Consider the following 9,652-nt stretch of genomic DNA (forward strand, 5'->3'; position numbering starts at 1 on the left):
GTTATTGTTATGATGGGGAGATAAGATGGAGTTACTCAGGGGATATTAAGCTAAATTAATGACTTCCAGCGTGTATATGCTGAATACATAGTATGGTGAATATACACACACACACACACACACACACACACACACACACACACACACACGCACACACACACACACGCACACACACGCCACAAATCCCTACATCTTGGCAATAACAACACATCTTTGCCAAAACAAATCAACGCATGTCAGAGGGCATGTCGACAAACATTCCGGCTGTCAGGGGATGCCTCAGGTCGTGTTTGGGGAAAATGTCTATCATCATACCAATGATTCAGACACAACACTATCATTCTGTGATCAGCTTGGGACAAAATAATGCATAACCTACAAATAATGGTTGCAACGGGATTGCCTTAAATCCTCTTATCCCCCCGGCTTAAGTAACACAGCGTTTGATTTTCCTGCAGACTCCTGTTCACTTTGACCCTGTCAATGAACCCCCCCATTCCCCCACCGTGTTTTCATCTGGCTCACACCCACGTCAGAGGGATTACACCTGAATCATCCCTTTATCCGGCTGAATAACAATAAGCAATCTGACGGCCTCTTTGTAACAGCGAAAAACCTGTCTGTTCCAGAACATTCTCCAGCACCAGCTAAGATTAAATGGGCCCCGTGTAGCTCAGTTGGTAGAGCATGGCGCTTGCAACGCCAGGGTTGTGGGTTCAATTCCCACGGGGGGCCAGTATGAAAAAATATATATACACTCACTAACTGTAAGTCGCTCTGGATAAGAGCGTCTGCTCAACGACTAAAATGTAAAAAATGTAAATGACAAAATGGGGGGTACAATTCTGAGAGGAAGCCTTAGCACATACTCCCTGTTGTTTATGCTTGCTGCTGTAAAGATAGCATGACTGCATGCTGTTGTGGGTTCTGATAAATAAGTGGCCTTGTTTTCAGGATACATTCCTTTGATAACTCAGGGAGATGGAATATAGCAGGGAGCACCAGAGGGATAAACTTGATTCAGGTAAAATCCTATTCATCCTTGTGTAATCAAAAATAGATTTCTAGAGTATGCTTCAACCAGTGTTCAATGTCAGTAACGTGCAATGATTAAAAACAACAACGTTAGAAACTTAAGAGTAAAGGGTCCAGTGGCTTTTAGTAGAAATTCACCTTCTGACGGTTATCATGATGATCTGGTGAGGCAGCACCCCTGGCAGTAACAGCAGCATCGCATCACGGCAGAGGAAACAAGAGAGAAGAGAGTTTCTCTGCTGCTGACGCTATAGGAAAAGAGAAAAAATAAGATGGAAAAAGGTAGAGACAATCTGGGGGAAAGACAAATGCCTCAAGTTTTTGCAATGGGGAAAAGGAATGCATGGAATGAGTGTTCCTTTACCCAGCTTGTTTATCAATGACACTATGATTTGGCCTGCTTACTATAAAGCTATAACTTACGTCCTTTTATTTTCTTCGATGTGGATATGGCATTGTCATCTAAATGCACCCCCTTACAGCCTAACCAACATAAAATAAAGTTCACAAGGTACTGTGACAGTGGAGAGCGGTAGTGAAGGGGAGGGGACGGGACGGATGGGCTCCATTTTAGTTTCTAATTGAGGCAGTACATCTGCAGTCATTATCATGGCCAATTATTTATTGAGGGACTCTCTTTTTCTTCTTAATTCGCCACAGAGCTCCAATTAGTCCCTGTACCTCCAGAGCTTCTGTGAGCTGCAGGTGAGTTAAGACAAGGAATAAAGTAATGTGGAGGATGGCTGTGAAGCTAACAGTCTCTCTGACAGTTACCAGTGAACAATAGGCCTCATAATGTTGGACTGTGGTGAGCGCCTAGCGACCAGTGACGTACAATGTCATTTCAAGCCTTTCTTGGAAACAATATATCTAGAGCAGCACTTTCAACTGACAGAGAAAGAGAGTTTTGCCCTTGCCTTTTAATGAGAAACATACCCACTCTTGAGAAACCAGGAGTCTTCAACGCAGGTAGACCAGTTGAGTGCTAAGGAACTAAAACGCCATCAGAATGCCATCAAGGGCTGGACTTGTGCATGCTTAATGTATTTCTTGGCATCCAGTCCTCAGGCATTTCTGTGCTCACCGTGTGGCTGTTTGACAGTGAATGAGGTGTGAATGCTGACTATGTCTGTCCATTACCATCTTCCCTGTGCTTCTATCTTCCTCTCAGAAAGAAATGTTATAGGGCCATAAGGAACATTAAGAGGTTTCTCTGAATGGTTTAACAAACAGCATCAAAACCCAATAAAAAATGACAAGACAGAGCAACCATTCATCTTGCTGCTCGAGTGGTAGCCACCATTGAGACCTAAGATAATCTAGCCATCGAGTCCTACATCTAAATCAAAGTCTTGTGTTGACCAAATTTTTATCTATAATGTTCCAAACAAGATATTACATAAAGCCTTCATAATGCCTTCATGAGCACTACATAAATGTGTTACAAAGTATCTATAACAATATGTCATGCTTTATAAAGGGTTCATAAATGTGGCATAACTGTGTGACATAATCACCAATGTCAAATGTGACATACTGTAACCCTCTATGTCAAATATGATATAAACTTGTGCTGTGTGTTTTATGTTGGGTCGAAGGATTGGAATACACTCTAAAGTAAAGTAATGTTAGTCACATTACACCTAGTCTCGTTCCCAGACACTTCCGCCCAAATGTGGCCTTCATTAGTTAGTTTTAGAAGAGAAATTGTGGAAGTGGGGAGGATTTAGCCACAATTATTACTTTGTTATTGTGATAACTAGTGATGATGACAAATACTTTACTAAGTAAGGTAATTCCTATAGAATTCTATGGTCACTCCCACTAAGTTCACCCACTCCCCTGCTGAAAGATCAGCCACAAAGGATCGGCACCATTGTAACAGGTTGTAATCAAGCCCTGGTCTCCAGCATGGGAACAGAAGAGGAATACCTGGTGCGATAGTCTCAGGTTGGACTATTCCAAATCATCTTAGCTCTGACACACACACAAGCTTTGCAGGTCCATCAACTCATTGAAATACCTCTTACACCCTACAGTAACCTGCGGATTATGAGAGAACCTTCATAAATCATCAGAACGTTAATAACCTTTATGTAGTGTCCTGAAATACTTAGTTTGAAGTTGGACACCTTTGGTCATTCATAACACATACATAAAGGCTTAATGATGTAAACACACATGTATTAACACTTAGGGAAGTATCACTAACAGCTAAAACAAATAAACATTAAAGACATTTCCTTTTATTTGTAAAGAAAATGTAAGAATGCAAATACATTGAACATTACACAGGGCTGTGAATAGTGTAGCTTGTCCCTGTGCTGCCGGACCAATGGTTCTTGCCTCTCTTCCTGCTGGAGGTACTGCGTGTCGGTTCCAACCTTAAAAGTAACAACAAAGAAAGTTAGCAGGTCTGTTAGGAAATGCCTTTGTCACACCATCTGGATAAGGGCATTTCTGTGCTGTACCAGAAACTCTAAATGGGAAGATGGGAAACTCCATTCGATTCATATTATTATATTCACCTTTCATTTACAAATCTCATGACGTGACTATGAGACGAAATTATTTGAAATAACGACTGAGGTAGCTACAGTATGTAATCTAACTCAACACTTAACTACTACAAACTGTCAACAACCTGTATTTATGAATGATATATTAAAAAGAATTGTCTAAACATGAACAATTATTCATATTTGTTCATATTTAAGTGACATTTGCATAAAATGTGTGTCCCAAGGTCATATAAATGCCCCCAATGCGAATCACTGTATATGGAATACATATAGAGCAAAAACTATTCTGGGTGCCGCAGTAAAAGTATTGTAGGGAGGACTCAGTAGGGTCTGTAGAATGTATATATGGTGTCATTTCATGGGTGTCAAGGCGTGCTGAAGGTGGGTGTGGTGTATGAATCATGCGCAGGACGCAGAGGCTCAGTCCAAAGGCTTTAGTGCAATATATATCAAAGACAGAAGCACAATAAGCCCGAAGGCGAAATACACGGCGTACACAGGCGACAAAACAAATGGCGCACAAACATGTGCAAAATAACCTCTCCAAAACACTGGAGGGAAAATGTAGCTCCAAACACGAAACAGAAGCGCAATCACACACAACGACAAGCACACACAACGAGAACTAAATAGGACACTAACGAGGACTAACAAGACACAGGTGTACAACATCCAGACAAAACCAAACGAACATGAAACATAGATCGGTGGCAGCTAGTACTCCGGGGACGACGACCGCCGAAGCCTGCCCGAACCAGGAGGAGGAGCAGCCTCGGCCGAAACCGTGACAATGGGGCTCTGAATAATACGTGTTGCTGGCCTTTTACTCCACCCATTACATTGGCGACCACAATGCGAATCACTGTATATGGAGTACATAATCATCACATGTGCGATTACTGAGCTACAGAAAACTCTCTAACCAAACAACAGTGCAGGACATGCTCACTGAATTGAAGGGCAACTACACAAAAAAAGTTTCTTAGATTTTTCACAGACCTCAAAAGTCATCCCCTGATGTGGTTTAAGCATTGTTGTGAACACATAAAATCAAATGTTGTTGTTTTTCTATTAATAAAGTGTGAAAAGAACAGGGGGAAAACCTGAAGAAAAAACTCATATCCGAATCCTGGAAAAACAGAACTGAGAAAAAAAAATTTGGGAAAAAAACTGAATAAAAACGGATTTTAAAAGGCCTCACCAACGTTTTTTGCTATGCATGACTGCAGTTTAGAGTGTGTCATCCTGCAGCACAGGATTTTGGGGAACATTGAGGTCAGGTCCAATACTGACTATGCACCCAAGAGGGAAAGAAGTTGGGCCATCCTAGAAATATTTTAGAGTAATATAATATAAAAAATGTAGCAGATGCTTTTTTCCAATGTGACTTACAGTCATGCGTGAAAACATTTTTACATATGGGTGGTCTCGGGAATCGAATCCACTATCCTGGCATTACAATGCTCTACCAAGATGCATAACAGGGTTATAAATGCTTTGTGAAGGCCTTTATTAAGCAGTGCTTATGCCACCCTTTATAAAGCACAGGTTTATGTCATATTTGACATTGGTGGTTATGTCATACAGTTATGCCACATTTATGAACCCTTTATAAAGCATGACATACAGTTATAGATGATTTGTAACACATTTATGTAGTGTTTATGAAGGCTTTATAAAGCCTTTATAAGCTGCACATCATTTCAAACGGGAACATTTCAGTCATCTACTGAGATCTGATTAACACAACTGACTGGCAACTGACTCTCATATACTGTATATTAAGGGGTTGCTCTGTTTACTCCTCCCTATTTATAGGGCAGTGGCACTTGGTGATGTTTATTTTTTTATGAGGATGGCCTTATTTCTATTACAGCACATTGGATGAATGTCATTCATATTCCATTCACCCAGTTCAATGTAACAGCGATAGGTTTAGGCTGCTACATGATACTCTAATTTTCCCTATACCCATCATGAGGTTGCTACAATCTAGCCTATGAATGAAAGTTTATAATGTAGGTGCACAGGTCGAGAGACAAATTAGAGTAATCAAGGTGACAGACAGTGGCACATTCAATACCGCCTTGCACACTCTTGCACAGTCCAACAGTTGCAAACAAGAGTTTCTATTGGACAAATTAAGGTATGTTTATCCCCGTTTTGTTTCCATTTGCTTCCGTTTAAGAAATGTTTTTCACCGCCCCACGCAAACACAGTTCACTTTCATAGCAGCCATATAATCATTTTGCTCGTTGTAGAATTCCTTCTCGCGTCTACGCGTTCTCCTCCTCTCACCTTTTCCCTTCGCTTGTGGACTTCAGTGCACAACACATCAGCTGTCTGTGACCAGGCAAAAAAAACTTTCCAAGCCAAACCTTCATATCATAACTGCTAACCGCTACACACAGCCTACCTACATCGGCGTAGCTACTAGAACTAATGCGTTAGTAAACCCACTACAATCATGCAGTACAGTGTACAGCCAGTTTAGCAGTTACACCGGGGGGCCCCGGTGGCAATAAATGTATAAAACCAAAAGCTTACCTTGACTTGGAAGAGTTCCATTGTTGGATAGCCATAGCCAGCTAGCTAGCATAGCATCCCTCTCTGTTTGAGCCGGGCGTTTGAGTAGGCTAAACTAGCTAGCTGCATTCGATGGCTAAGTGAAAGAGAACAAAGAAATACAACTAAATATATCTAGCGCGCTCTCTCTCTTGCTTCTACTTCATTTTTAAATAAATAAATTTGTTCAAAACTGTTCAACTATTGTCTTTCTCTCTCTTTGAGTCAACTACTCACTATATTTTATGAACTGCAGTGCAAGCTAGCTGTAGCTTATGCTTTCAATACTAGATTCATTCTCTGATCCTTGGAGGATGTCCTCCGGAAGTTGTCATAATTGCTGTGTAAGTCTATGGAAGGGGGTGAGAATCACAAGCCTCATAGGTTTTGGTCAATGTACCCAGAGGAGGACAGAAACTAGCTGTCCTCTGGCTACACCATGCTACAGAGTGCTGTTGAGGCTACTGCAGACCTTCATTGCAAAACAGTGTGTTTTAATCAATTATTTGGTGACGTGAATATATTTTGTTATGTTTTATCTAAAAAGGATACCTTTTTTAATGTTTCACTATTTGTATTTGTATGAAATTCACTGAGGAGGATTGTCCTCCCCTTCCTCCTCTGAGGAGCCTCCACTGTTATAGGGAGATGGTAGGAAGAGGAAAAACTAACCGACAGCACAGTCAATGTATGCAGTCTCGCTAACTCACACAAGCATACATGCACGCACACACACACACACACACACACATGCTGCAGATCCGACAAGCATTATTCACTGTGCAGAGCACTAGGACAGCAGAAAATGGAGGAGAGGAACATACATCTTTAATTCAACTCCAGAATAAAGATACAAGTTCTATACTTGCTGCAAATCCTAGAAATGTAATTCTAAGTATCTTGGTTTATCTTGCCTGCAAAGTATCCCATTACAGATGCTCAGTTCATCTATGGTCATTTAGGGGCCACAGATAACACAGGGATCAAATTCTGGGGGAATTATGACCATGTCATGCCCTGACCTTTAATGCCTGTTGTTTCTTGTTAGTTTGGTCAGGGTGTGAATGTTGATAGTTTCTAGAATGTGTATTTCTATGTTGGCCGGGTGTGGTTCCCAATCAGAGGCAGCTGTCGATCGTTGTCTCTGATTGGGGATCATACTTAGGCAGCCATGTTGCCTACCTATGTTGTGGGATCTTGTTTCTGTGTGTTTGGCTTGTTTGATGTTAGCCTTTAGAACTTCACGTTACTTTTGTTGGGTGTTTATTCAATAAACGAACATGTACGCATACCACGCTGCACCTTGGTCCAATCCTGTACTCAACGAACGTGACAGACCAGAATCTCAGAGAGTACTGCTACCATCTGGAGGTGAGGGAAGTAAGGGTGCAATTCTCTCGACTAAACAAATAAATATGTTATAACTTGGATGTAACTAATGGCCCTGCAAAGTACAGAACTGCAGAAAAAGCCCATGAAATGAATGAAAACAGTTTTTAACTGTTTTGTATCTATAGTATCAACAACATCAATAGTATCTGGACTTCTGAACAATACTATGGTGCGTCTCAAGATTTTGGGAAGCCTGATCCGTCTAAGATAGACTGTGTCTGTGCTTGATTAAAATACATCAATAAACAGTCCAGATAGAGAGAGGTTAAGTATCTCTTGACATTTAGGAAATGCGATTTTTCTCTGCATTCATTTCCAAGTGTCATCCTTCAGTTAAAGGATCAGCAGTCCGTTCGACCTCCATCCATCATGCCTCTTGTAGTGTTGCCAGTGTTAGGCCCACTGTCCCCTTCTCACTGACATATAAATGACTGATGATGACGACTCCCGTGGCCAAACTGCGATCTGTAACTCAAGCGCTGGCCGTTTTCCTAAGAGTAAGCAATATCAAATGATGAAAATGTTCCAATATGGCCGCTCATTAAAAGTCTCTCCATGTCAAGGTCAAAGGCAATTCCATCTAATCAGGGTCTTCTGACACACAGCAGTCAATTCTCTCTCCAACAAATCTACTTGAGTCTAAAGAACCAATAAAAAGGTCATTATACAACTTAGATCTCTGAGCTCTAAAGGCCTAAGCTGTTGGGGGGGTCTACTAAGCTAACATATGGAATTGTTTTAAGGTGGTCATACAATGGATCATTTACTGTTTGATTTAGAATTTTAGGAACACTTTAGGTATCAACAAAATATATATAAAAAAGTATTTCATGAAATATTGAATTTGGACTTTACTACTAGAAACGCATTGAATAACACATTCATAAATGCAAACAGAGTCTCCCCTTTCCACAGTGGGGTCATATTCGTTTTTAGCCCAAACCGTTTGGAAACTACAGCCGTTTTTGTAAGAAGACCGATTTTCGGGATGTCTCGTGGTCTGACAAACACCACTGTAGCTCCGCCACCTTCCACCGCAGATGCGGAAGTCCCAGGGCCGGCGGTATGGGCCTAAAGTACCTCCTTGCCCCTCCAAATAAAACAGAAATCTCAGTTAAAGCATCCGAGCGAGCGAAACAGCGCCCCTGTCTCAGTATGTGTAGACCATGTATCTGATGCTGTCTGGACCAATAGAGTATGTATGGCATGTCATACTATTTCTGGCCAGACAGCTTCACATTCATGGCTACATATAGAGGGATGCTGTTTCGATCGCTCTGAATGCTTTCTCCGATGATATAGTTTCAGCAAAGAGGCGAGCTTTCTCCGATGATATAGTTTCAGCAAAGAGGAAGAGGCGAAACGAGAGGGCTCACTCTCGCCAAATTCTGTCCAGTATAAACCCAATGCGTTTCTATGGGAATATGCAAACCTAAGCTTATCGTTTGCCTTCCCACCTTTAGGACAAAGACTCCCATTGTTAGGGCCGAGACATGAGCATCTCGTCATTATATACAGATCGCTGGTTTCTTGTAGACAGATCTCAGTTTTCAGCATCTTGCGCTGTTAGAATGCTGCATTGCCCTAAAGTAAATTGATGTTTTACCCAAATTATATAATTACTCCTGTCTAAATAAAATCATTCAAAATACTTCACCAGGGAGCATGACTTAACCACAGATGATCATTAGCTTCTTCTTTTGTGTGTGTGTGTGTGGATTGTTTCAAATCACCTGTATTTTTAGGAAGACCGGGATTTGGAGAGTGCGCGTAGCTATATGTCTAGCTGATTGAGTTATCAGCTGAGGCTGTCAGTGAAAAGTGTCTAAAGTATATGTGAAGATAATGTGTCTTGAGTATAATTGAAAATGTTGCATCAAGAAGAAGAGAGGGGGGAATATGGTGGGTCTCTCTCCAATATGCATGCATATGTAGGAAAGTGCCCAATTTGGCATCGTCTGATTTCTGATTGTCTTAACCACGTACCTACAGTATGCATGCATAACGAAGTCAGTTTTTTAACATCCATTGCAAATGATAGTTACTCAGTATTTGAAAAATCTTTCCAACACTCCCGGACTCGATAATCACAAAGCCGTGTGATAGAGCAAAATATATATCCAGTGGAAACAGATAGA

The sequence above is a fragment of the Coregonus clupeaformis genome, chromosome 34 (assembly GCF_020615455.1).
Source record: "Coregonus clupeaformis isolate EN_2021a chromosome 34, ASM2061545v1, whole genome shotgun sequence".
NCBI classification, from domain to species: Eukaryota; Metazoa; Chordata; class Actinopteri; order Salmoniformes; family Salmonidae; genus Coregonus; species Coregonus clupeaformis.